The 26,898-nt window shown below is 40.6% G+C and overlaps 1 long non-coding RNA gene across 1 annotated transcript in view; it reads left to right on the top strand.

Moving 5' to 3' along the window:
- Positions 1-26,898, top strand: part of LOC308291844 — a 174,381-nt gene that overhangs the window by 57,355 nt on the left and 90,128 nt on the right. The gene's annotated exons all lie outside the window — the stretch shown is intronic.

The following is a 26,898-nucleotide window of genomic DNA, read 5'->3' as shown; positions in this document are numbered from 1 at the left end:
TTAATTTGATTGGGTAATATGACGGGAGGGGGCGGAGTTGAGTGCTGAGTATTATCTAGTGAAACAACCCCAACAGAACTGTGCGAGGAGAAAATGCGACAATTCATAAAACGAATTTTAAAACAAGCAGTTCTAGGGGTAAAAATTTGATATAATCTGCTATAGAATCCCCCTAACCGCGTACAGGGTACAAGTCTTCTAACAAAAAGGTGTCAGAGATTAGAACGAGGGTCCAACGTTCTCCTCGATCCTCCGCAGCACAGACCACTTTTTAGCAGCCATCTCTGCTAAAAAGTGCTCCAGTGCTTCACCGGAGCTCCGGACCACTTTTTAGCTGCCATCTCTGCTAAAAAGTGCTCCAGTGCTTCACCGGAGCTCCGGAGGACTGAAGTCTGTGGTAGCCTGTGTGTGTGTGTGTGTGTGTGTGTGTGTGTGTGTGTGTGTGTGTGTGTGTGTGTGTGTGTGTGTGTGTGTGTGTGTGTGTGTGTGTGTGTGTGTGTGTGTGTGTGTGTGTGTGTGTGTGTGTGTGTGTGTGTGTGTGTGTGTGTGTGTGTGTGTGTGTGTGTGTGTGTGTGTGTGTGTGTGTGTGTGTGCGTGCGTGCGTGCGTGTTTGTGTACACACACACACACAATAGCTCTTGAAAATAGCCGTGCGGTGCGGCGCTACCAGCTAACAACAACACATCACGTTGTGCGCGGCACCGCACGACGGACGAAGTATACATTCACTAATAACTGATACGGCCCCGCCTCCTTTTCAGACCGTTTGAAGAAAGACCACGTGACCTACTGTATCATAATGTTACATTTCGGCCGGTGTCCCACCCCCTTTAAATGGCAATAAGAAAATTGGCCTTTAAAACTGTAGACAAAATAATAGCAGCCAGGATGCTTAGCATGCTTTGGTGTATTTCATGTGGCAAGATCTGTGTGGAAGAACAAAGTCATATCTAACAGTGTTCTTCTACTACTGCTATAGTATGTGAGATAATAGTCTACTTGCTGAAAGCAAACCATGTTTTTAAAAGAATTGCCACTAACAAATGGACATTGTTAATTGATTATTAATTCATTACACACTTTAGAAAGGTGTGCTTCTTTGAGATAAATACCTTTTATTAGTCACTAAAGATGCTCTAAGGGATGCTATAACATGCAAATTGCATGCAATTGTATTTTACAGTATACACTATACACTAAAGAACAGACCATTAGACACTAGACCGTGCCCTGGGCTGCAGACAGGAGTCAAGGGGAGCAATGCAAAAGCATATCAGACAGACTTACTGTAGGCTATCCTAAAAAATGAAGAAAAGAAAAGAAAAAGCATGCCTAGAATTATTGAATGCTTTAACCAGTGAAAAATAGCAGATATACAAGCTCACATCGCGGCACCGAGTGCCGCGCTGCAAGCTTGTAGATCTGCTATTTTTGAAAAAGTCGTGAAAATGTGTGCATATCTTTGAATATATGTATTTTCAAAGCGAACGTTTGTAACTCAAATTTTGCTTCTGGGTCGTCCCTGGAACTAAATATTTTGAGATGGGGGGTCCGTGGCCAAATAAATATAATTTTTGGGGTCCTTCACATGAAAAGGTTTGAGAACCACTGACATAGTAGTCTCTCAAGAACAGACTAACTGAGCTCCATTTAAGTGAAAAGGACCTTTTCTTTGACGATGGCTGGCCAGATTGCTGACATAGAAACATAGGTTTTTCAAAAAATCTTAGAAGGATTCAAAAGACACTTAAAGAATCGGGTCAAAATTCAAATTTTCACAATTTTTCAAAAATAGCAGATTTACAAGCTCGCACCGAGTGCCGCGCTGTGAGCTTGTATATCTGCTATTTTTCAATAGTTAAAGCATGAAATAATAATACACAATAATGTGTACCCGTTCTAAATGGGTTAAAGACATTTTGTGAGTTAAAATATTACTAAAGTATTATTGAAAAAAATACTGCCTTTTGTATTGTATTTGTATTTGTATTTTAGACTAGCTTTTGAAAATGATAACATGTGAGCTTCAGCTGGTGCATGCATGACAACCTCATGGGTGTACATGTACTGTAATGAAAATATACTAGAAAAAGTGCTCCTCGGAGCACAGGTCTCTGCCGGTCCAGGTAGCTTATTGTGGTCCAGCAAAGTTTGGTCACAGATGGAAATGGGCGTGTTGTGTAATAATCCAAAGAAAACTCATTTTGATTGCATGAGCTATTAGACCAAAACGGGCATGTTAGATCTATTTTATAATCATTAGTACTGATTTGTGTACCATTTTGTATAGTGTCAAATTAATGTTGCCGTAGCCTTAATAACCCATTTAGAACGGGTACACATTATTATCATTATTTTATGCTTTAACTATCGGTGCCACGCTGCGAGCTTGTAGATCTGCTATTTTTGAAAAATCATTGTACATTAGAATTTTGACCCGATTCTATAAGTGTCTTTTGAATCCTTCTAAGACTTTTTGAAAAACCTATGTTTCTACGTCAGCAATCTGGCTAGCCATCGTCAAAGAAAAGGTCCTTTTCACTTAAATGGAGCTCAGTTAGTCTGTTCTTGAGAGACTACTATGTCAGTGGTTCTCAAACCTTTTCATGTGAAGGACCCCCATAATTATATTTATTTGGCCACGGACCCCCATCTCAAAATATTTAGTTCCAGGGACCACCCAGAAGCAAAATTTGAGTTACAAACGTTCGCTTTGAAAATACATATATTCAAAGATTTGCACACATTTTCACAACTTTTTTTCAAAAATAGCAGATCTACAAGCTCGCAGTGCCACGCTGTGAGCTTGTATATCTGCTATTTTTCACTGGTTAAAGCATTCAATAATTCTAGGCCTAAATGGGTTGGTTAAGATATTGAAGAGATGACCTTTGCCATGTCTAATAAAAAACTGTGACACAGAAAGATAGCTGAAAGTACAGCAGAAAGTTTTGCTGATAAAAAACCTCCAACCTGACAACCCACGATACACTCAGAGACGACCCACTCAACTGTTATTGTACGATTATCTACTTTGTTGTCTTGTCTGTGTTCAAGGACCAGCGACCATATTGACGCTTGAACACTGACGCAATGATTTGTAACATCTGATGTCATGCTGGGATATAATGCCCTGCCATTCCATTGTTTGTTAGAAAAATGTTTAACCATCCAGGAGCAATATCTCTCTACCTTTATACTGTAACCTTGTATATTTTCTCTCTGAATTGAATGAATCATTATTATTATTGTTGCGACCGAAGGTCGCATTATAGAGCATCGCAGCGGAAGTGGATTCCTGGGGTCACTTAATATTCCCCATTCATTTTCGCCATAGACTTTTACAAAAATATTTATAACAATTATGTTAAGCCTCGAACCAAGCCATCCAGGATGGAGGTGAATCATGACCATATAACCTTTTTTTTCTATGAAAAGAACATTTTGAAAATCGCTAAACAAAGGCTGGTTATTAAATGTAGTATATCAAATAATGTAATATTAAAATATGTTTTCACATAGGATCAAAGGTTATATGATCATGATTCACCTCCATCCTGGATGGCTTGGTTCGAGGCTTAACATAATTGTTATAAATATATTTGTAAAAGTCTGTGGCGAAAATGAATGAGGAATATTAAGTGACCCCAGGAATCCACTTCCGCTGCGACGCTCTATACCCTGAAAAACCTCGTAGCTTGTCTGTCTGTCTGACTGTCTGTCTGTACAGGAAGTGATGTCAGTGTGATGTCAGTGAGTCACAGTGATGTGGTACAGAATGACTCATATGTGGGCATAAAAAGGATGTCACGTGACATCACTTCCTGTACTGACAGTCAGACAAGCTACGAGATTTCTCAGGGTATAAAAGTCCATTATATGGTCATTCCCAAAAAAAGAAGATAACCTTTTATGCTCATACATGGAGATTTCTGATGTCATAATAAATCCCAGGCTGAAAATGAGAATGTTAGGGTACCCACTTATGCCCATATATGGAGATCCACAGGCATCAAACCAAGGCCCTAACTCACCTGTTCTTGTTTTTTTCTTTTTTCTTTTTCATACTTCTCTGTAACTTTGCAAATAGCCTTATACTGCTGTGCTGCCTCTGGGCAACTGATTTTCCCCCTTGGGATAATAAAGGTATCTATCTATCTTGTTTACGCCTGTTGCGCCTGTAAGTCCTGGGACAAAACTTTAACCACTGCACTGCTTTCATGTGAAACACTTCAACATTGTGACTATCATTTGGTTGGTTTAAATCCGATCACAGGTGTCCAGGAGGTCCATTTTTACACTCAGGGTCATATCTACTGCCCAGCGCAAGAAGGCGCTCAGGCACTTTTAGCGCAGTGTCGGCTGCCAGCTCTTACTGCTGATAGCATTCTTTTATTTTATCTTTATTGCCCGTGAGTGATATAATGTATAATGATGATTCTCTGAGCTGATGGGGAAGAAAGAGGAGATGATCCTATTTTTACATTTATGTGACATCTTGTAGGGAGTCATTTCCGGTGAGGGACCACACTTTTTTGTGCCTTGGTTGGGCATTCCACATTCTGGCGGCATAGCAGTAGAACGAATTTGACCCCATTTTTTTGCCGAAACCAGTGGAGCTCCTACTGGTATTGTGCCTGAGTATGTCTTTTATGTTTGAAGTAGCCTGATAGGTACATGGGTATCTCTGTTTTCTGACGTATCTTGAAGACCAGGCCCACTGCAAGTTGCTTTACTCTGTCCTACTTCCTTAGCTATCCCACCCTAGCATAAGGGAGCAGGGCTTAGGTGAGTTCTGGGTGTCAGGCCTTGTTGCGCAACCTGCAGCAATTGTGTCACGCTGTAACTCTAGCCTGTTACTCTTACCTGTAACGGCACACACGCACGCAGGCACGCAGGCACGCACGCACGCACGCACACACACAATCTGTCTCGTTTGTGCTGCCCAACACTGATTTCACTCAGCTGCATCATCCTGGGTCAAAGACTGTGTGTGTGTGTGTGTGTGTGTGTGTGTGTGTGTGTGTGTGTGTGTGTGTGTGTGTGTGTGTGTGTGTGTGTGTGTGTGTGTGTGTGTGTGTGTGTGTGTGTGTGTGTGTGTGTGTGTGTGTGTGTGTGTGTGTGTGTGGTGACTCATACTACCCTCCTAATACGTGAGCAGGCCGTGTTTTTCGATAACTTTTTTCATTTATTTTTAATAATTATTTGGGAAATGGAAAAAATGAAATACAAAAAAAATATTATTAAAAATAAAGAACTACATAAAGGCTAAAGGCAAATTTAGGTATGACAAAAAAAAAAACATGCATTTTCATCTCAGGTTTGGATCTACATCTTCTCACACTTGTACTGGTGCTGGAAAATAATATGTGATCTACCTGCAGGTGGTAAGGTGCTGACTCAAAGAGGTCCCCCAGTGTGGCACACATTCCCTGTAGCCTGGGTTCTGTGAAATTAAGTCTTACTAAGACAGGTACATCCAAAAATAGACATTATTTATTTTTATTATCACACCAAAGATGATGGAATAACCAGTAAAATAATGTAGTGTTTCATGTTGACAAGAAACAAGATCTCCATGGCTCAAAACCTCCTCTTTCTCTTTAGATATGGACTCTGATATGGTGAAATGGCAGCATTTGATAAATGGTGACCGGCTTATCCCCCAACATTTACTGGATTGACCTACGAGTCTCATTAGATGAATCATCTGTGGAAGCCAGGTATATGGTATATACCTTCTACAGATGGCTATTGGTAAAGTAAACCGGGGATTAGATTGAAAGCGGCTGATATTTATTGGTAAAGTAAATCTGGGATTAGATGTAATATGTTAAGTGGAGGGCTAACAAAAACAAGGGACACAACAGACAAAGGTTTCCGTTGTTTAGGTCTCCCATCACTAGAATTCAGCACTCTCAAATGACATCATTATCCTCATTCTATGGATCACACTAAGGATACTAAGGATCTTATGAAGATAGTTAAAAACCTCTGTGTTTTAGAAGTACTGTACAGATGTGCACGATTAATGGATTGTAAGATTTATAGGTGCTGGTTTCTAGGGCTATTGTTGCGAACTACTACATGGATAAAATCTCTTGTGTGAGTTGTCAGTAGGCTAAAAGATGTCGATCCCCAAATTATATAATATATTTTTTAAATGTATATTTAATAATTTTTGATTCCACATTTTTCTCAGATTTAGTGCAAGTTCAATTTCAAGATTTTCAACAACAGTATGCGTTCATCATGAAAGAATGCACCTGGCAGAAGCAAACTCTCTTTTTATTAGCCTCATTTTGTATTTGTATATCAACTTGTCATCATTCCTCATTCAACCATTGATAACATTTTTCATCATATCACATTATTGGCCTGGTCAATATTTACCAATAACCCGCCTAACCTCAGGGTAACCTTATATCTACACTGAAGACATACAGTGCACTACATTATATGATTAACCACTTAACTTAACTACTACATAACTACATTAACCACTTAAAGGACAACTTTGTTTTTGTTTTTTTACAACAAGGGTTCATATTTTAGATTGTAATTAGAGAAAAGAAAAGATGAGTGTTAAAATGTTTTCATTTACTGCTTTCTATTGTTTTAGCGATTTTAGTATTTTGATTTCAGTGGGTGGGGGCATGCGTACAAGTGGCTAAATATGACTTTTTAGACACAATATGCCGGCAATTTCTTTGTTAATATTTACACCAGCCCCCATAAGTCACATCTGCCCATGAAAGATTGCGGTGCATCTTGGGAATGGGCTTATTGTGCCTAAAAAGACAGGGCATGCATGCAAATCAAAATCGTTAAAATCACTAAAACGATAGAAAGAAGTAAATGAAAACATTTTAACACTGATCTTTTCTTTTCTCTAAAATATGAACTTTTCTATTTCTCTAAAATATGAACCCTTGTTGTTTTGATTGATTGATTAATTGATTGATTGATTGAAGACTTTATTAGAAGTTTGCATAGGAAAAGGTACAGTTTCATGACGGTACAGTTCACTGGTACAAGGTCTACTAAAAGGAGATCCATGAAAAGACTAAGCTTATTTACACAGGAAACCATTAAAGTATCTCATATAACATTGAATGACAGACGAATAGAACACAGTAGATATGTAAGAAAAATTAAATGAAAGAACAAGAAAAAGAAGAAAAAAAAGAAAAGAAGAGAAAAAAACTAAAGTTGTCCTTTAACTTAAACCCTATGTACTTTGTTGACCAAGGTCCCCCAGGGGGCTGTACTTGGCCTTCTTTTCTTTCCGTACACACAATCTCTTTGTTGAAAACCGCTACAGTACAAGCTCACAATGTGTCGTGGTGTGAGATTATAGATCTGCTATTTTCGCCAAATGTACTGTATGACGCTGGGTTTCATGTGGTTAACCACTGTAACCCGATATACTCCCTCAAATAGTGAAAATAGCAACGTGTCACATGTTTGCCTATTATGACATGTTCAGAATAGTAGAGTGGAACGATTATGAATTCAGTCTCTCACCCTAGCTAGTTAGACAGGCATTACTGGAGGTGCAGTGTAGCAAGCAACTCATGAAGGCATAGAACAACAGAAACTCTATCAACGGTTCCATCAACAGCCTCCTTATTGGTTGACATATAACAATTGAAAACATGAGTGCCCATTTCTTGACCCATCTTGCACTAAAAGCTTCATCATTAATAATATTATTACCAGTAAGACTCCCTAATCGGGAGATAAGCGACCGTTGGTCGCTTATCTCCACAAATAGGCCAAAAGTTTGTTTTACCAATTATTACACTCTATGTGAACATTTACATCAACAAATCCCAAGTACAGGGCATCATCTGGGATACAATCCCTTTTATGCCCATATATGGAGATCCCTAACATAATCCCTTTCATGCCCATATATGGAGATCCCTAACAGAATCCCTTTTATGCCCATATATGGAGATCCCTAACAGCATCCCTTTTATGCCCATATATGGAGATCACTAACAGCTAACAGAATCCCTTTTATGCCCATATATGGAGATCCCTAACAGAATCCCTTTTATGCCCATATATGGAGATCCCTAACAGAATCCCTTTTATGCCCATATATGGAGATCCCTAACAGAATCCCTTTTATGCCCATATATGGAGATCCCTAACAGAATCCCTTTTATGCCCATATATGGAGATCCCTAACAGCATCCCTTTTATGCCCATATATGGAGATCACTAACAGCTAACAGAATCCCTTTTATGCCCATATATGGAGATCCCTAACAGAATCCCTTTTATGCCCATATATGGAGATCCCTAACAGAATCCCTTTTATGCCCATATATGGAGATCCCTAACAGAATCCCTTTTATGCCCTGTTGGTTGCTAGGGTAAAAAAACATGGTTGCTATGGTAAACAGTTGGTTGCTAGGGTAAACAGTTGGTTGCTAGGGTAAAACCATGGTTGCTAAGGTGGTTGCTAACGTACACTAACAGACCAGCAACAACAGACTGTTGCCACAGCAACGTACACAAAGGTTTGTGTACACATGTGGTGTGATGTCATACTGAAGATATATGACATCACACCGTACACAAACAAAGGTGTGACGTGTGACGTGTGACGTGTGACGGACGGACGGACGGACGGACGGACGGCCGGTGGAGGTTTTCATAGTAAACTGCTCCCTGACGGTCGCAATTAATGGTGTATTTAGTAATTCTTTTTACCCTGAAAACTCTCCATACAAGAACAGACTATATGTGACTATAAGTGTTTTTTTGCAATAACATTGGGAGCTGAAAATGGTTTTACATTTGTATTATTTTTGAGTAGAGGAATGAATTGTTACAGTGTATCCGAAGGTTCACAAATACAACAGCATTTCCCTCTGTCAAATCCAAACCCTAAAAAAATCATTCAATCAATCAGTGCCATTGTCTATTAAACAGTTACTTTGTATGGTACACAAGTGGGTCAGATGACTAATCCAAGTATTGAATTACAATCTACCTACTCATACTTAAATTTCTCATGTTGTCTTAATTATACAACACTTAACCTATTCAGAACGGGTACACATTTTGTGTATCATTATTTTATGCTTTAACAATTGAAAAATAGCAGATATACCAGTAAGACTCCCTAATCGGGAGATAAGCGACCGTTGGTCGCTTATCTCCACAAATAGGCCAAAAGTTTGTTTTACCAATTATCAAGACTAGGGATGCGGTATCGGTACTCGCGGTATCGGTACTCGCGCCGATACAACCCTATTTTGCTGTACTCGTACTCGCCCGATACTTCTGCCGGCAGCGGCCGATACCGAACAGGGGCGTCACAAGGGGGAGAAAAGTGGGACTGGGTTACTGGGGCTCAAGGTGAAAGCCAGGGCCTTAATTATTTTATACTTTTGCTATTGAAAAATAGCAGATATGCAAGCTCACAGTGCCGCACTGCAAGCTTGCAGATCTGCTATTTTTTAAATACCCCATGAAGAACATTCATGGGGGGCCAGCAGTGAATCCTTGTACCCAGGGCCCAGAATTTGGTGCGACACCCTTGGTGCACGCTGAACGGAGTGAACGCTGGCATTCAGCGGCAGCAGGCTGTCTGTCTGTCTTTCTGCAGCTTCAACATGAGTAGGCCTACATTGAGTGATTTAGCAGCATCATTCATCATTCATTAATCTTAAAACTTGCTACGATGCAAAGTTTGTCTGAGTGCTTTGCCTTAGATGGAGAATTCAAATCCAAAAAAGGCGACTGGATGTGAATCACTCACTCATTACCTCGGCAGCTCGGCTCGAGCCTGTTGCATCAGTGTGATCCGCTCATCTGAAGAATAATCCATTTTGAGGTGAGATTTTGAGAACATGGAGAAAGTAGTCTCAGTCATAAGTTGGCTGCGAATGCCATAAATAATGGTTTAAAGTAGGCCTAACGGTGATGAGAGATGAGCGAGATGAGAGATGTCGCTTAACGAGGAGTCCTGTCAGTCCAGCTGCGCTGCTGGCTGTGCTGGGGAGTTAATTGGTACTTGCCCTAGTTTTACGTCTTTCACTGGTGATGTAATCAATTATTTTGGAGCAGATTCCAATAGTATAAACATTATTAAAAGGCTTCCATATACTCTTGATATCTTTTTCAAATGAGGTTTAGCCTAATAGATTGAAATGTGCTAGATTTTGGCTATTTTCTGCTTGTTAATGTCAATAAATAAATTCATCAATTAATTTTCGGTTATCCCAATAGGTTTCAAAATTGTCGTGTACATGTCAGTGAAATTAGTCGCTAGGAACATCCCTAATTTTAAGATTTGTGAGGATGACAACACATTGTTTTGTATTATTAATTGTACTCGTATCGGTACTCGGTATCGGCGAGTACTCACAATGAAGTACTTGTACTCGTACTCGGTCAGCAAAAAAGTGGTATCGGGACATCCCTAATCAAGACATACGGGCAGTTGACAGTTTGCCATGGTTACTCATTGAAGTTGAATCTCCATATATGGAGATAACCTACGCATCACACTAAGTCTGACCTCACCAGCCCATATTTGGGCATGAGCAACTTATGTCTCCATATATGGAGATATGATGACATCACACAGTCCTCAGCCGATGATGTGGCGTGATGTCATACAATACACAAACAAGCCCTACAGTATAAAGGGGCAATTCTTGCCAGGAAAGAAGCATTTCTTCGACTCAGACCTTATCGCCAGGGTTGGCTTATAGCAGCTGTCGGTAGGACCATATATGGATTCTGTTAGTGTGGATCTCCTAACAGGGCATCATCTGGGATACAATCCCTTTTATGCCCATATATGGAGATCCCTAACAGAATCCCTTTCATGCCCATATATGGAGATCCCTAACAGAATCCCTTTTATGCCCATATATGGAGATCCCTAACAGCATCCCTTTTATGCCCATATATGGAGATCACTAACAGCTAACAGAATCCCTTTTATGCCCATATATGGAGATCCCTAACAGAATCCCTTTTATGCCCATATATGGAGATCCCTAACAGAATCCCTTTTATGCCCATATATGGAGATCCCTAACAGAATCCCTTTTATGCCCATATATGGAGATCCCTAACAGAATCCCTTTTATGCCCATATATGGAGATCCCTAACAGCATCCCTTGTATGCCCATATATGGAGATCCCTAACAGAATCCCTTTTATGCCCATATATGGAGATCCCTAACAGAATCCCTTTTATGCCCATATATTATGGAGAAATCCCTGCTCTGAGTATCTGACATCAGTGTGATGTCACCTGTTTATGCCCATATATGGAGATCCCTGCTCTGCGTATCTGGTTGCTATGGTAAACAGTTGGTTGCTAGGGTAAAAAAACATGGTTGCTATGGTAAACAGTTGGTTGCTAGGGTAAACAGTTGGTTGCTAGGGTAAAACCATGGTTGCTAAGGTGGTTGCTAACGTACACTAACAGACCAGCAACAACAGACTGTTGCCACAGCAACGTACACAAAGGTTTGTGTACACATGTGGTGTGATGTCATACTGATGCGGAGATATGAGCAGGGCAAAGGTGTGACGTGTGACGTGTGACGGACGGACGGACGGACGGACGGCCGGTGGAGGTTTTCATAGTAAACTGCTCCCTGACGGTCGCAACAAGCTCACAGCGCGGCACCGAGTGCCGCGCTGCGAGCTTGTAGATCTGCTATTTGAGTGCCGCGCTGCGAGCTTGTAGATCTGCTATTTTTGAAAAATCGTGAAAATTAGAATTTTGGCCCGATTCTATAAGTGTCTTTTGAATCCTTCTAAGATTTTTTTGAAAAACCTGTGTTTCTATGTCAGCAATCTGGCAAGCCATCGTCAAAGAAAAGGTCCTTTTCACTTAAATGGAGCTCAGTTAGTCTGTTCTTGAGAGACTACTATGTCAGCGGTTCTCAAACCTTTTCATGTGAAGGACCCCCAAACTGATATGTATTTGGGCACGGACCCGCATCTCAAAATATTTAGTTCCAGGGACCACCCAGAAGCAAAATTTGAGTACAAACGTTCGCTCTAAAAATACATATATTCAAAGATTTGCACACATTTTCACGACTTTTTTTCAAAAATATATATCTGCTATTTTTCAACAGTTAAAGCAGTCAATAAGTCTAGGCCTAAATGGGTTAATAAAAAGCCAGTAGTGTAGTAAAGTACAGTGATCTGCCCACTGTAATTTAAAACAAGCATAATATCAGCTGCTGCAGCCGCAGACGGCTTCATCATTTTCCATTTCTGGCTGGCTAATTTGTCTATATTGCGTTTTGTGTCATGCCAGTTCAGTACTGCATCCCTCTCGTTGCATTGCCTCATTGTGTCTTATTATGGTTCAAATTCAATGTTGAAAAACTTGTGACATTGCACTGTGTAATTACCTTTAGGGCAGAATTCTTCTCTCGTGCAAAGAACTGCAGGACATGAAGGGTATTCTACTCACCAATGGAGGGCATTGGCTGCACAAGCGTGCCTCCGCCTGTGTATATGAGTGTGTGCGCTGCAGTGCACAAGCGTGCCTCCGCCTGTGTATACGAGTGCGCGTGCGCGCGTCGCTTATGCGCACGCGTGTAGCATGCAAGTCTACGTGAAATACAGTACGGGTGTGCGGAGCGGGTTGTGTAGTTTGTGCCAAATTTCAGACATGATTTACATTCTCAATGTAATGTATTAAAACGTTGACAGGGCAAAAGGGATTCACAAGATGCTGCATTAGAAACTCAATTTCTGTGATGAATTGCCTGAAGGCACTGAATTACAAACTGCTCTCCGCCACCCTCCCCGGCTCTCCCCCTCCCATGGCTCAGAAGTTTTTTTGTGTGTGTCAAAATCTTCTTAAACCTCTCTCTTAATCTGATCTGCTGAATGTGAGAGGGTGAAAGGATTTCCCGACTAAAAAGCATTCATTTTTTCGTCTTGTTGTGCATCGCTCTTCTCCAAGTGCTGGGTCAGTAATATTCAAAAACTTGCTTTGCTCCTCTCCTCCTCCCCCGTGCTGCAGCACACTCTGGTCAGCTCTGGCTTACTGATGTCCTTTCCTCATTCATGTGTGCCTGGGTGAAAAGCTGCCTGCCAACCTTACCAAACCAAGTCCAACCATTATTAATCAAGTGCCGCACATTAATAATGACAAATATTTATATCACCTGCTAGTGTTGTCCAGCGTCAAGGGTGCAATAGCTATGATGCCAGCGTGGCTTTTATTGGAAAATATAGGCCTACTATACATTTTCAAATAACGGCTCCAAATTCCCATAACGGCACGTTTCTGCACTAAGCGCTGGGGCATTATCCTACAATAAATACTGTCAAACGTTGAATATCTGGCTTCAGAGATGGAACACTTTGTGCAGTCATGAAAAACCTTGCATGAATGCTGAAATGGCATCTGACAGTAGGGAAAACATAAAGCGAAATCATTTAGTGAATTAATCCTTTGCTAGAAATCTGGTCCAAGCAATTGAGATGAAGGAAGTCGTGCCACTCCAAGCTCACTCGTTTTTTTGACAAAAAGCCAGAAACCCGGTGCCAAAAACACCTTTAAATTTTAATTTATGCCACAAGTAATCAAATAACAACATTCAGTGTGGCTTGCATAAATCAGCTTATGAAAGCCTTATGGAAAAACACATTTGTCAAAATAAATATTGTCTTCAAGCAGTGAGTGCACTTCATTGAAGCAAATAAATTCACAGGTTAATAGTTGATGTTTTATGGTATAAAAGAGATCATTCAATGTTTGTATAGTAGTGGTTTAGGTCAAGTCATTTGTTAAAACTTCTACTGTATTTACAGTGAAATGCTTGAATCATATGCATAGCGTTTGTAAGCTGACAGAGTTTAACAGAAAAGAGCCATCTCAAACAAATTACATTTAATAATGTCAGTACAGTATTTCTGTTAATTAGAAGTTATTGGTCAGCTTTTAAATGACTGTTTTGCTAGAAAATCATGAGGGTCTACTAACCCTTTTTTTCCCCTGTACAGTACACATTAGCTGTCCATATACTGTAGACCCGGTCTATAGAACCAAATGGCATTTCTGTTTCTAAACATTAATTTACCACCATATCAGGATATACAGCAAGTTGGAGGCATTCACCCTCCAGATAGCTTGGGCTTGATGATAACTAATGAATGAAATCAGGCAAACCTTTGTTTTTCCTGCTGTTTTTAATCGTTTTATGCTGTCCCATTCCTGAATATTTTTGTCTTGCAGCACCAATGTTAAAGGCTGATGGCAATCATTAAAGCTCCAATCAAACGGTTTGTTTAGGCTATAACTGTCTACTCATATGTTTTGTGTCAATTGTTTTGTTTTGTTTAGATTTTTTCAAAACAAAACAACCAAAGTTTTTTTTGATTATCACCCTTTTGCCACAATAATCGTCACATGTCATTTTCATATTGTCCCATCCCTAATCCAGTGTCCTAGTGTAAACAGACAGCAGACAGGCTTCTACTGTACCACATGTATTTAGTCAGGTGCGGTGCCCGCTTGGCAAGTTGGGTGTATGAAAAATATAATAATCTGAATATAAATGGAAAGATTAGAGGGAAAAAAAGAGCACAATAAATAAGATAAGGAAAGCCTTCTCTCACACATGAGTGCGAGTGACTGATTCATTGTCCTTTGGTTTCATGTTTTATATGGACGATCGCACCGGCCTGTGTGACTATGGGCTCTCTCCATTGTTCTTCTTGATTTACAGCACCAGCACAATGGTGTAATATGGGTTTGGCTTCACATGAGCTGAATGTGGCATGGGCTTGTTGAGAATGGTACTGAGTAATGCAAGCGGCGCCTTTGTTTGTAAGCTTGATTGCGAGGAGGGTGGATGGCTTGGAGCTGTCATCCCAATAAAGAAAGCCCTCTGTACAGCCTTAACACCAGCATCCAATCAAAAGAAGCCAGATTTAGTTCACTACTGTTTGCTTTTCACAGAGAAAGGCCGCGCATTAATGGAAATCCAAATATTCCAGCATTACTAGAGGATGATAATGTAAATGCAAGTTAATATTGGTACAATGTGTGTGTGACAGTTTGCAATAATGCGCTCTTCTTGGATTAGTCATTCATTAAACAGGTTTGCCATGCAAAGCTACTGTCAGATTTTTGTCAAGGAAGACAGAACGGAGAGAAAACAGAGCCAAAGGAAGCTCTTACAATTAAAATCTGCAGCCTGATTATGGTGACCACTTTAATCTCAAACATGTGAGTTCCTCTGTAGATTTGGAGCAAGAGTTCTTTGTCACGAAGGAACAAAAAGACTGGCAGCACAAAGGATGTGTATTAAAGCGCTGTTTTGTTTAAAAGAAGCCACTGCGCATTGTTAGGAAAATGATGTTGTCTCACAAGAGATGGTATAGAATAACATCTATTTATACCTCTTTTTTAGTGTTTCAATGAGCTTCTATTCACTTTGCTGTTTCTGTGGGGGTTTTGTAAAGCGAGAAAAGGCTCTGGTGCTTTGGTATTTAGTGATCTCCAGATTTATAGCTTTGATTGAAACATGTATTCATTGTTTTCAAATACACAAAAACATTGTTTAATGCTTTGGTCACATGAAATATATATTCTTCACTAGAACCGTTTTTGTGACTACTGTATATATTGTTTCTCCTTTAAATCATGCTAATGTTTCTCCTGTTCTGTTGTATCACATTTCCAATACGTAGAAACTTAATGCGCTATTTTGAGTCGTGACCTAGTTGAATTGTAATTTTCAGCTTATGGGTCTCTCACTGGAAACCTGAGTGAAAATTGATGATGCAGGTTGTGTCAGACATACTTGCCTTAAAGCTCCAATCTGGGATTTTTCTCTGTTAATAACTAGTTAAATGTTACAGCTTACATTCGGATCATGCGGGTTGTATATAATGCAAAACATTTCTTATATACCACCAGTAATACCGACTTCATACACCACGATTGAAAATGTTGGTGGTGGAATCGGAAAGATTGCAGCTTTAAGAACAGGTCTAATAAGTTTGATGTGTAATCGGTATTTTGAGGGCTAGGCACACGTTATTTGGATTGTATTACCTTTTGAAGTTGTCCTTCAACCTCTCCCACTTTACTCTCATTTGAACAACTTAACACTAATTTCTTGACTCATGCTAGCATGACAAAATGATTAGCGACGAGGTGATAATTGCTCCTGTCAGAAAAAAAAAGGCACAGTGAGAGTCGCTGATGTAAAGGCCCTGGAGACCTGCTTTAACGAGCAAATAACGTTATCATGCATAGGTGGTGGTGATAGAGGTGACAGATAACACCCTATTAAGCTAAAGGTCTGTGGTGGTACCTCAGCGTGGCTGCTCAGAGATTCTTCAGAGACCCTTCGCTAACTGTCGCTGCTAATGAGGACCATTTTTGATGGAATCTGTAGTTTTTATATCACAGTTTGACAGCAGGAGACTGTCAACTTTTGAAGTGGACCTTTTGGTCTGTTTTCATATTTCTAAGCACTTGTTTTTCACACATTGTGCAGTGATGTTGCTAGATTTTCAATGTAATGGGTCCCTGGGACCCACAGGTGGCCATTCAAATGGGTCCCAGAATTATTTTATGGGTCCCGCGACGACAAACGCTTTGTGTATCAACGGCGAAAACATCAAAAAGGACAAAATAGTGGAAAATAGCTACTTGTATGTAGTTAATAAAGGACAGATGCATGGATTTACAAGACGATCTCAATCATCTCATCAATAATGCCAGAACGCACAGCTGTGGAGACTCCACCACATGCAGCTCAGCTGGTGCAGTGAAATGACTGATAGCAGGAAGGATAGTGTTTAGTTTAATGAGTCCTTTATTAAAAATATATGGGTCAGGGGCTTGTAGCATCACTGCATTGTGTCAAAAAAGCGCGAAGCGGCACTCCCATAGCTAACTGGTTAAAGTACTGACCACCCTCAGTCAGTGTGACAACATATCCCCAGTTTGATTGAACTTTAAGATGTATGTGACCTTTAATATTCAGGTCCCGTTTCTTTTGTCAAAGTGTGAGCTCTGAGCTAAACATAGCCGAGGCTTGGCAAAATGCTATTGAATAGTCACTGTGATCTATCATATCATTTTATTCATAAAACCATTAGGATCATTTTGAAACCCCTGCGATGCCCATGGTTGGAAGGTTGATTCAGTCAAAATCGGACCTGTGCAGTTGAGCATAAAAAAGATCCAGTAGCTCATGCCAGTTGCACACATTTGAAGACATTTTAAAATTGTAAATTTTAAGTCGCCTTTCACTTATCAGTAATCTAACCTCTGTCATCCTCATATGGAATGTTAATGTAGTTTGCTGCTGAGGTTTGCTGTTTTCCTTACTATACTCTGTCGAATCAGTGTCGATACATTAATGAGCTTTTCATAAAAACAGCCAGCATGCAATGTTTTGGGACAGAGCTGCTGACTCTACAGCTCCCTCTAGAGACAGCAATGTGTATAACCTGTGAAAATGCATTTTCCCCCCTAAGAATCATATTTTATGTATGGCTTACATTGGTCAGTGTTGTATAAAGACACATTATCCCACTCATATGCAAACACACACATGTAGTCATCAAAGAAAGACAACCATGGTTCCACTGTTTCCCTTCTCTCAGATCATCCCTATAGTTTCTGAGCCCTATAGCCCTGTGCCTATAGTGTATTATAAGTGTACAGTAAGTAAAAAGTTACTTTAGTTTGTAATAGTTTGCCAAGTTCCTAATTTCTCCCTTGACAAATTTTCATTCAGTGTTTGTTTTTGCACCATTCACCATGAGCCATTTAAATTAACTTCAAACCAGAAGTCTGGTCACGCTCTGTCCATCTTAATTTGACTGTACAGCACTTTGCCAGTCATACGCAGACATTCTTTCGGGTACAAATTACAGATGATTTAAACAGCTCCCCCCCCCCCCATGTGCAATTCTAAATATGCTTAACATAAACAACCCTTTCATAAAATCTGTTCTGTGATCTCTGTCAGTCGTAGTAACAAGAAATGTCACTCAATTTGAGAAGTAATGAATGTCCCTTAGAGTTTGTTGGCTGTGTGCGCTGGAGACACAGCCGTGATCACTCCAAGTAGGAAAAGTACTAATGCAATTTCTTCACATTCTCATAGTGTTTGCTGGCTGACCCCATGAACCAAAATGAGAAGAGCCACATAAAACATCCCATCTGAAGGCTAAACATGAGTTTGTTTGGGTTATAGACTTTACCACATTAACCTTTATTAACCCCTATTTTGGGCACGTCATTATACGAGCAAGAGAAAATGTTGTTTTGAGCTTTTCGTCATCTGTAGATAAAGTGGTTACTTTTGTAATACAAGTTACAACACACTAGGGCATATTCCGAAGTAGAATATTCGCTTTTTTTTCTCTTTAAAACATATATATTTTATAAAGCTTGGCTAGATGGGAAGTCATAAGAATGAGTTGTCAATGCCCCTGGTGGATGAATTTGTTAATGCTCTATACCTGGGGTTCTCAAACCTTTTTAGGCTGTGACCCCCAAAATAAACATATTTGAACTGGGGACCCCCACCCTGACAAGCACTTGGAATTGTAGGTATTACATTTAATGTGACTCAGTTCCGCAGATAAATATTGTGAAAATAGCAGATCTACATGCACACAACATCTCGCGTTGTGAGCATGTAGATCGGCTATTTTCACAACGTTCGCCTCTTGCTTACTTAATATTTGTCAGTTTGGCCAGTCCTGTCGAATATTCGACTATTCGAATACTTTGAGGTCGAATAATTTGAATACTAAAAATCACTATTCGTGAATGCCTTACAACACACACTGACCTAAATTTGACATAAATGTCCTAATATAAATTTCCCATCAGTCCAGTTTTATAGAGCACTGTTTCTCAACGTGGGGTCCGGGGAGACCCATTTGGGTCCTTGAGGGGGTTCCAGGGGTCACCAGCTCAATGGTTCTTTGGAATCAAATGGACCCTTAGGGGTCTGTGACTCCGTTCAATAGTTCAGGTAAAGCAGTGGTTCTCAACGTGGGGTGCAGGGACCCTCAGGGGTCCTCGAGGGGTTTCCAGGGGGTCCCCAGTTAAATGGTTGATAGAGTAACCAAATGGACCCTTATGGCTTTGTAACTTTTACGGTGTACAAAATGGACAAGTTGATCTTGATTCCCTTTGTACAAATGTTAGGGATGGTTATCGTTCACCTTTGAATCAATACGATACCTTTTTCGATACCTGGGAATCGATACGATTCCCTTTTCGATACCATTTTCGATACCTTTTATTTAAGTTTAACTGCTCTACCGCTGCGAGGTGATGATGATGATCACACAGTGTGGCGGAGCGGAGAGTATAGATGTTGGATAATCATCATAATAATAAACATTATAGGCTATTGTCGGCTATTTTCCACAGTAACGAGTGTAGCCTACTAAAGCAGTCATTAAACTCTCCGTAGCCCAACTGTTACAGATGCGACCGGCCAGAGATGCCTCCCAGAGTATCGAAACAAGGTATCGTTCGTTTTTACGTGAACCGATACCCGATAGTATCGACGTCATGCAATCGATACCATTAAAAGTATCGCAGACGATACGCATCCCTAACAAATGTACACTCTCAGAGTTAAACGAACACTGGGGGTTTTACTGTGTAGATTGGGTCCCAGTGCTAAAAGCTCTCTCAAATGGGGGTCTGTGGCCTAATTCATATAAAACTGGGGGTCGTTGAAGTGAAAAAGAACCAGGTCTTTAGAGCATCCAATTTGTCATAGATTGAGAAAGTGTAGGCCATACATTTCTCATTTCTCACGATTCAATCACTATATTGCAATGTTCACTCAGTGGTCTTCAGCGGTCCAATTCCTGTGCTAAATCTATTGGCTACCGGTGAATTCTTTCAATTTTTATTTCCTTTAGGGCAATAGTCTAAACACGGCGCTTTACATAACTCTGGATCATCTGATTCACATCGCATATGTGATTTCATGGTCATCATCACGGGTGAATTTAGTTGAATAGGCCTGCTGCTGGTGGTGCCCCTGTCCATTTCAAAAGGAATGATGGGATAGATTGTGTGCATGTTTAGATAAGAGATGGTGGATAGTAATGGAGTTTGTTTGACTGCTTTTGTCAGCATTGCATTCAGGACACAGGCGTCATAAATACACCATACATCCTCTTGTAGAATTCGGGGGCTCAGGGTGTTGTGAGCCATTTGTCATTCTTTGGAATTGATAAAAAGATTGGTCTCTGGAGAACGTGTTGTTACTGTCATAAAGGGAAGGCCATGTCCGGGTTATTATTTTTCTCATTGCGGCCGGCAATGTGTGGGTTTTCACAGCACTTTAACCCATTTAGGCCTAGAATTATTGAATGCTTTAACCAGTGAAAAATAGCAGATATACAAGCTCACAGCGCGGCACCGAGTGCCGCGCTGCGAGCTTGTAGATCTGCTATTTTTGAAAGAAAGGCATGAAAATGTGTGCAAATCTTTGAATATATGTATTTTCAAAGCGAACGTTTGCAACTCAAATTTTGCTTCTGGGTGGTCCCTGGAACTAAATATAATGAGATGCGGGTCCGTGGTCAAATACATATCATTTTGGGGGTCCTTCACATGAAAAGGTTTGAGAACCACTGACATAGTAGTCTCTCAAGAACAGACTAACTGAGCTCCAGTTAAGTGAAAAGGACCTTTTCTTTGACGATGGCTGGCCAGATTGCTGACATAGAAACATAGGTTTTTCAAAAAACCTTAGAAGGATTCAAAAGACACTTATGGAATCGGGTCAAAATTCTAATTTTCACGATTTTTCAAAAATAGCAGATCTACAAGCTCGCAGCGCGGCACTCGGTGCCGCGCTGTGAGCTTGTATATCTGATATTTTTCAATAGTTAAAGCATAAAATAATGATACACAATAATGTGCACCCGTTCTAAATGCGTTAATCTGCTATCCAGCCAGACACGTGGGACCTGGCCTTGCCCCCTTTTCACCCCCAGCAGACTTCCAGTGGTAAATATCAGCTGTGGCTTTCTGTCGTCCACAGAGAAATAATATCACCAGCATTCAGGGCGATCAGAACAGGACAATACGCCGCTCATTCACTCTCAACCGGTGGTTAGAAGACACACAAATAAAGTGAGACAATCTCTGACACAGTCATGGAAATGCATCAATAATATAAAAAAAGGGCATGTCAGTAAAATGTGCCAGCACTCTCATGTATAATTTATAATGTAATCTAAACTCCCACCTAAATGAATGAAATAAAAAACATAAAACAATTAAGGGAGAAGGGGTAGGCACTTCAGCGCTCCTATTCCGATAGAGACAAAGGTTTTGGGTAACATATGTATGTTATCTCCTGTAAATGTTTACGGGGAGAGGGGCTGGAATTTGAATCAACCTAGAGATTTAAATCAAAAGTTAACGGCAAAAAAGTGAGACAAAGAAATTGCACAGAATGCCACTAAAAGTTATAGGCCGGTACTCATCCTGTTTGTTGTGGTGCACGGGAGATGGATCCCCCCCCACCCACCCACCTTCCCCTCCTATTATACTGACTGACATATATTGTTATTCCTATTTGAGTACCGTTTTGTTATTAATCAGTTAAGGTCATGTGGTTGAGCCCTGTCACAGCTGAAATAGCTTTAATATGGACTACCCCTCTGGGACAAAGTTGGTCATTAACTCTAATGCCATTTTCTGCTACAGAACCCCTCCACGCTCCCTCCCTCCCTCCCTCTCCTCGGCCTCCTTCATTGATTCCCAAATCAAGAGGCAAAGGACTCCCATGGCACTCAAACACACTCCGTTCCTCTGCTTTGAGACTAATGGGCCGTGCTAAGTCTTCTTGTCTGACCTCTGGCCCCCGCTTGGTGCCTTTCACCTGATGAACCTGGGCAACCTGTACAGGGGCGTCACAAGGGGTAGGAAAGTGGGACTGAGTTACTATAGGGCCCAAGGTGGAGGGGCCCTAGTAACTTTAGCTATTGAAAAATAGCAGATATACAAGCTCACAGCGCGGCACCGAGTGCCGCGCTGCGAGCTTGTAGATCTGCAATTTTTTTTAAAGTCGTGAAAATGTGTGCAAATCTTTGAATATGTATTTTTTTAAGCAAACATTTGTAACTCAAATTTTGCTTCCGGGGTAGTCCCTGGAACTAAATATTTTGAGATGGGGGTCCGTGGCCAAATTCATATCATTTTGGGGGTCCTTCACATGAAAAAGTTTGAGCCATCACTGACATGGAAACATGGGTTTCTTGCACACATTTTCACAATTTTTCAAAAATAGCAGATCTACAAGCTCACAGCGCGGCACTCTGTGCCGCGCTGTGAGCTTGTATATCTGCTATTTTTCAATAGTTAACATTCATGTAAAGTGAATCCTTGTACCCAGGGCCCAGAATTTGGTGTGACGCCCCTGAACCTGTAGACAGACATGGGGATTCACTTCACCCCCAGTGACTGTCCCAGACAATTTGTGCCTTGTTAAGCGTGTGTGTGTGTGTGTGTGCGCTCGCGGGGCATGTCGCGTGTGGATGGAAGTGGTGACGGGCGTTTTGAAAGAGAAAAGCCACGCGCCCCGTGATGAAGATGAGGGGAGGACAGGTCAGATGGCTAGCTGCATCTTTAACAACAGCCCTTATTGATTCTCACCTCTCCCTTTGGGAGTGGCAAAACGTCAGCCGTACAGCATGAGTTGGTACCACCGTTGTTGTGTGTGTGTGTGTGTGTGTGTGTGTGTGTGTGTGTGTGTGTGTGTGTGTGTGTGTGTGTGTGTGTGTGTGTGTGTGTGTGTGTGTGTGTGTGTGTGTGTGTGTGTGTGTGTGTGTGTGTGTGTGTGTGCACCAGGTTATATGCCAATTTGAGGTGTAGGTGTGTGTGTGTGTGTGTGTGTGTGTGTGTGTGTTTGTTTGTGTACACCAGTTTGTGTGTGTGTGTCAGGGGGCTATTGAGTGCATTTTTGCTCACCCAGCCAAAAATGATTTGGAAAATTGTTATATGAATGTGAGCGGATCCTTACAGGTATTTTACATGAATTTGGCCAATGCTTTTATATGCCCTACTGTATATGGTTTATGTACCTTAAAACTATCCATTTTACACATACAGGTCAGGATAACATAATCTTAGAATAATTTACCTTTTAAACCCACGATTCTTCTATGACATAGAAAACAAAAATATATAGGCTATTATATACTTATATAATGTCGGACTATTAGCCCAACTGTAATTTGCTTAAATAAAGCATACATTCCAACATGTTCTGTTCCTAAAACATAAAGGAGAACTGGCAGAAAAAGTATTTGTATTTTATTTTATTTTTGAGACACCGGACCTGCACTTAACCCTGAACGAAGGACAGTTTACCCTGGACCTCACTGTTCCTAAAACAAACAAAAATCTACTGCTATATTCTTCACGATTATGTCCTGCTACTTAATTTTAGTTATACTGCATTTCTGTTCAGTTTAGGAGGAATAAGGTTTATATGAGACAAAAGTATTGAAAGAGGGAACAAAAGAGGAAGAACATAATTGAAATGCTTACTCTTCTGTACCCAGCTATTCGCTGTTGTGCACTGAAGAGGTTCATGTCTGAAATATCTGCCTCTAGAAAAATGACAAATACCAACAATATTATATAGAGTGTTGTAAACAAAGCCCGACAAGATTGTCCGAGAAATCCACTAATGCCCGTTGAAGCACTGGGCATTGAATATGATGCATTTAAGAAAATATTACCATTTAACATGGACTCAGCTGTTGTCTGTTAATTAGATGTCCTTGAGAGATAGAGGTTGCCTTTCATAAAGCAACAATGGACCTTTTCAATTTATTTCTATGGCTTGGCTATTTAGGCCGTCCCTTCCAGACTGTTCAAGGCAACCAGTGGCCTGACGTTGGACTACGTGTGCTTGTTTTCATTCTTCCACCGTTGAGTTAACTCTATGAAGGCCCTTTAGAGCAGTGGCTCTCAACCTTTTTGGGCTTCAGTACCCTCTTTTCCTGATTGCTGAATCCAAGTACCCCCTTTATTCGACAACAACATTTTTACTAGAACGTCAAAAGTCCAGTTTTTATGTTAATATGTTGAAAATAAAAGTAAGTAGCCTGTTTTCTTTTCAGTAACAGTAAAATTCGTAATTCATTGTATTTAAAGCTGTACAGAGCAGCACGTTCACATACATTTGTCAATGTGATATCTTTAAACATAACAGTAAAATAAATGTTTCCATTTCCCATGTTCTCTCAAGTACCCCCTGTAGTACCTCTGCGTACCCCTAGGGGTACACGTACCCCCAATTGAGAAACACTGCTTTAGAGCACTGTTTCCCAAACACTGGGTCGGGACCCATTTGTGGGTCACGGACCAATTTTTATGGGTCACGGCTCGAGTAAAAATCCCATTATCTTTTCCTACAAAAAATTAATATATAATATTCCTCCAATTTATGTTTTATTTTTTAATAACATTTCTGACAAACAAACACATCTAAGGCCTGATTTACACTGCAGTCAAATCCAGCCTGAATCAGATCTGAGTCACATCCAGATTGGAACCTGATTGGTTTCATATGACCATGTGACCATTTTAAACCAATCGGATTCCAATCTGGATGTGACGCAGATCTGATTCAGGCTGGATTTGGCTGCAGTGTAAATCAGGCCTTAGAAATTCCATTAAAAAAAATAGAATAATAATTAATTAGTGAAAATAGCTGATCTACAAGCTCACAACTTTGAACTTGTAGATCTGCTATTTTCACTAGTTTGGGTCCCGGGCAAACATCAGATTTCTGTTTTTGGGTCTCGAGCAAAGAAGTTTGGGAACCACTGGTTTAGAGTGCTTTTGAATACTGTGGATTGGCTGCACGCTACACTATACTACGATTCCTTGAGGCCGTGTTACTGCTCCTGTAAGTATCATTAAAGGTTATATAGTCACTGTGTGGTCTCTATCAGACAATTGTACAAGTCCCTCTGATCCGAGTCAAAGTCGAGTCACAAGTCATTTGGTCCAAGTCTCAAGCAAGTCTCAAGTTGTTCTGTTGTGGGCAAGTCAAGTCAAGTCGAGTCACAAGGTTGTCAAGTCAAGTCGAGTCGAGTCACAAGGTTGTCATTTCAAGTCGCGTCGAGTCAAGTCGCCTCGAGTCGAGTCGAGTCACCAAGTTGTCAAGTCGAGTCAAGTCACAAGCTTTTCAAGTCGAGTCACAGGTTATATCTCAGGTTTATATCTTGAAGAGCGAAGCCTTTCTTCCTAAAGTAAATGTCAAAAAATACCATGTAGATTAGTCTGCAACACTGCATGAATTAAACCAGTATACATTACATGTCTGATCATTTAGAACCTAGGTAGATGGCAAAGGCTACATTCCATTAAAGAAGTGGCATGTTTGACACAAATGTTTATTTTCAACATTTTTGCAACATTTTTGCAACATTTAAATTGCAAGCTTTATTGTGAGCTTTATATGCTCTGAAAAAAATGTAATTAAAAAAAGCTATACTACAAAATTGCTACAGGCCTATTGCTTTAAAAACAAAAACAAACACAATAATCTTAACGTGCATGCTTTGTTTTGTAGGCTATTACTAGTACTACAGTATATTTTAATGTCATTTCTCATCAGGCACAAATGTAGCTGCCTACTCCACGTGCTATTGTTTTGCTGGCATGGGGTCCTGCTGGTCCCAAAAGGATCTCACTTTTACGAACGGACATTATTTCGACCATAGATTCGGGTGTCGAAAAGATGACATGTAGTAACAGCGACACGCTCCAGCGACTAACTGGAGAATAACAGTGAGTGGACTAAATTCAACTATATAGCTGGAGCAAAACTTGTCGGGGGCTAAATGAGAAGGAATAAAGCTTTTGCGTGGGAGTTCTTAACCCTGCTGAGGACTGGATGTATGTTATGAAAAGTGAGAAAGTGGTGGAACTTGGAAGACGGAGGCTTACTACTTGCTACCATGAATGGATATTATTAATGCAGTCACAGATCAACGTTCGTGACACTGGTGAGTGAAATCGTTGTCTTATTAATGTTCAAAACACGATCGACCGACAGTAAATCACCAACACACACATGCACACGCGCACACACACTTAGTTCTAATGTTATCTTCGTATGTTTGGTTTCACTTGTGGCGGATGAAGTTAGACGTCGTTCCCTCTTTGTCTTTGATTTTACTGTTGCATATTTTGCATTGCGCGTTCCTCTGTTTACCATCTGTGTGGTAGTTTTTGTATGCAAACTGCACTACTTTTGGAACTGCAGTGGCTGCAGAACCACCAGCAGTGGAGGGCTCTGGGGCAGCAGTAGCCATTCGTGCTGTGTGTGTCTGGTGCCCACTGCCCAGTCTGATCATTGCAGTTTGGCTGTTTCCGTGCTTGTGCTCTTGCTTACATGCCTGCCTCCAATCAATCAATCAATCAATAAAAGTGTGAACCTAGCGTGGCCGTTCACGACTGCTTTGGTGAGTGGCGTAGCGGCAAGTCGTCCGAGTCAGCGTGTCTCAAGTCGAGTCGAGTCGCGAGTCATTGTCTTCCAAGTCAAGTCAAGTCTCAAGTTTTTGTCCTTATGTCCGAGTCAAGTCCAAGTCGTCAAAATATGACTCCCAAGTCAAGTCAAGTCGAGTCATCATGACTCGAGTCCAATTGTCTGGTCTCTATGCATGGGAAAAGATGAACACTGGTGGCCAGACAGCGCAGTATGTATTCCATTGGTATCAGAGCATTTGTGCAACTAAAGGTTTCTCTCCGTATAGGTGTCAGGAATGCTCAACATTAATATTATGACCAAAATCGTTGCTTTAACTCCATAATTCACCTTCATGGTTTTTCATAAATGAACGCCCTA

The sequence above is a fragment of the Nannobrachium achirus genome, assembly GCF_963921795.1.
Source record: "Nannobrachium achirus genome assembly, chromosome: 1".
Taxonomy (NCBI): domain Eukaryota; kingdom Metazoa; phylum Chordata; class Actinopteri; order Myctophiformes; family Myctophidae; genus Nannobrachium; species Nannobrachium achirus.
This window is presented reverse-complemented; position numbering and strand designations above follow the sequence as displayed.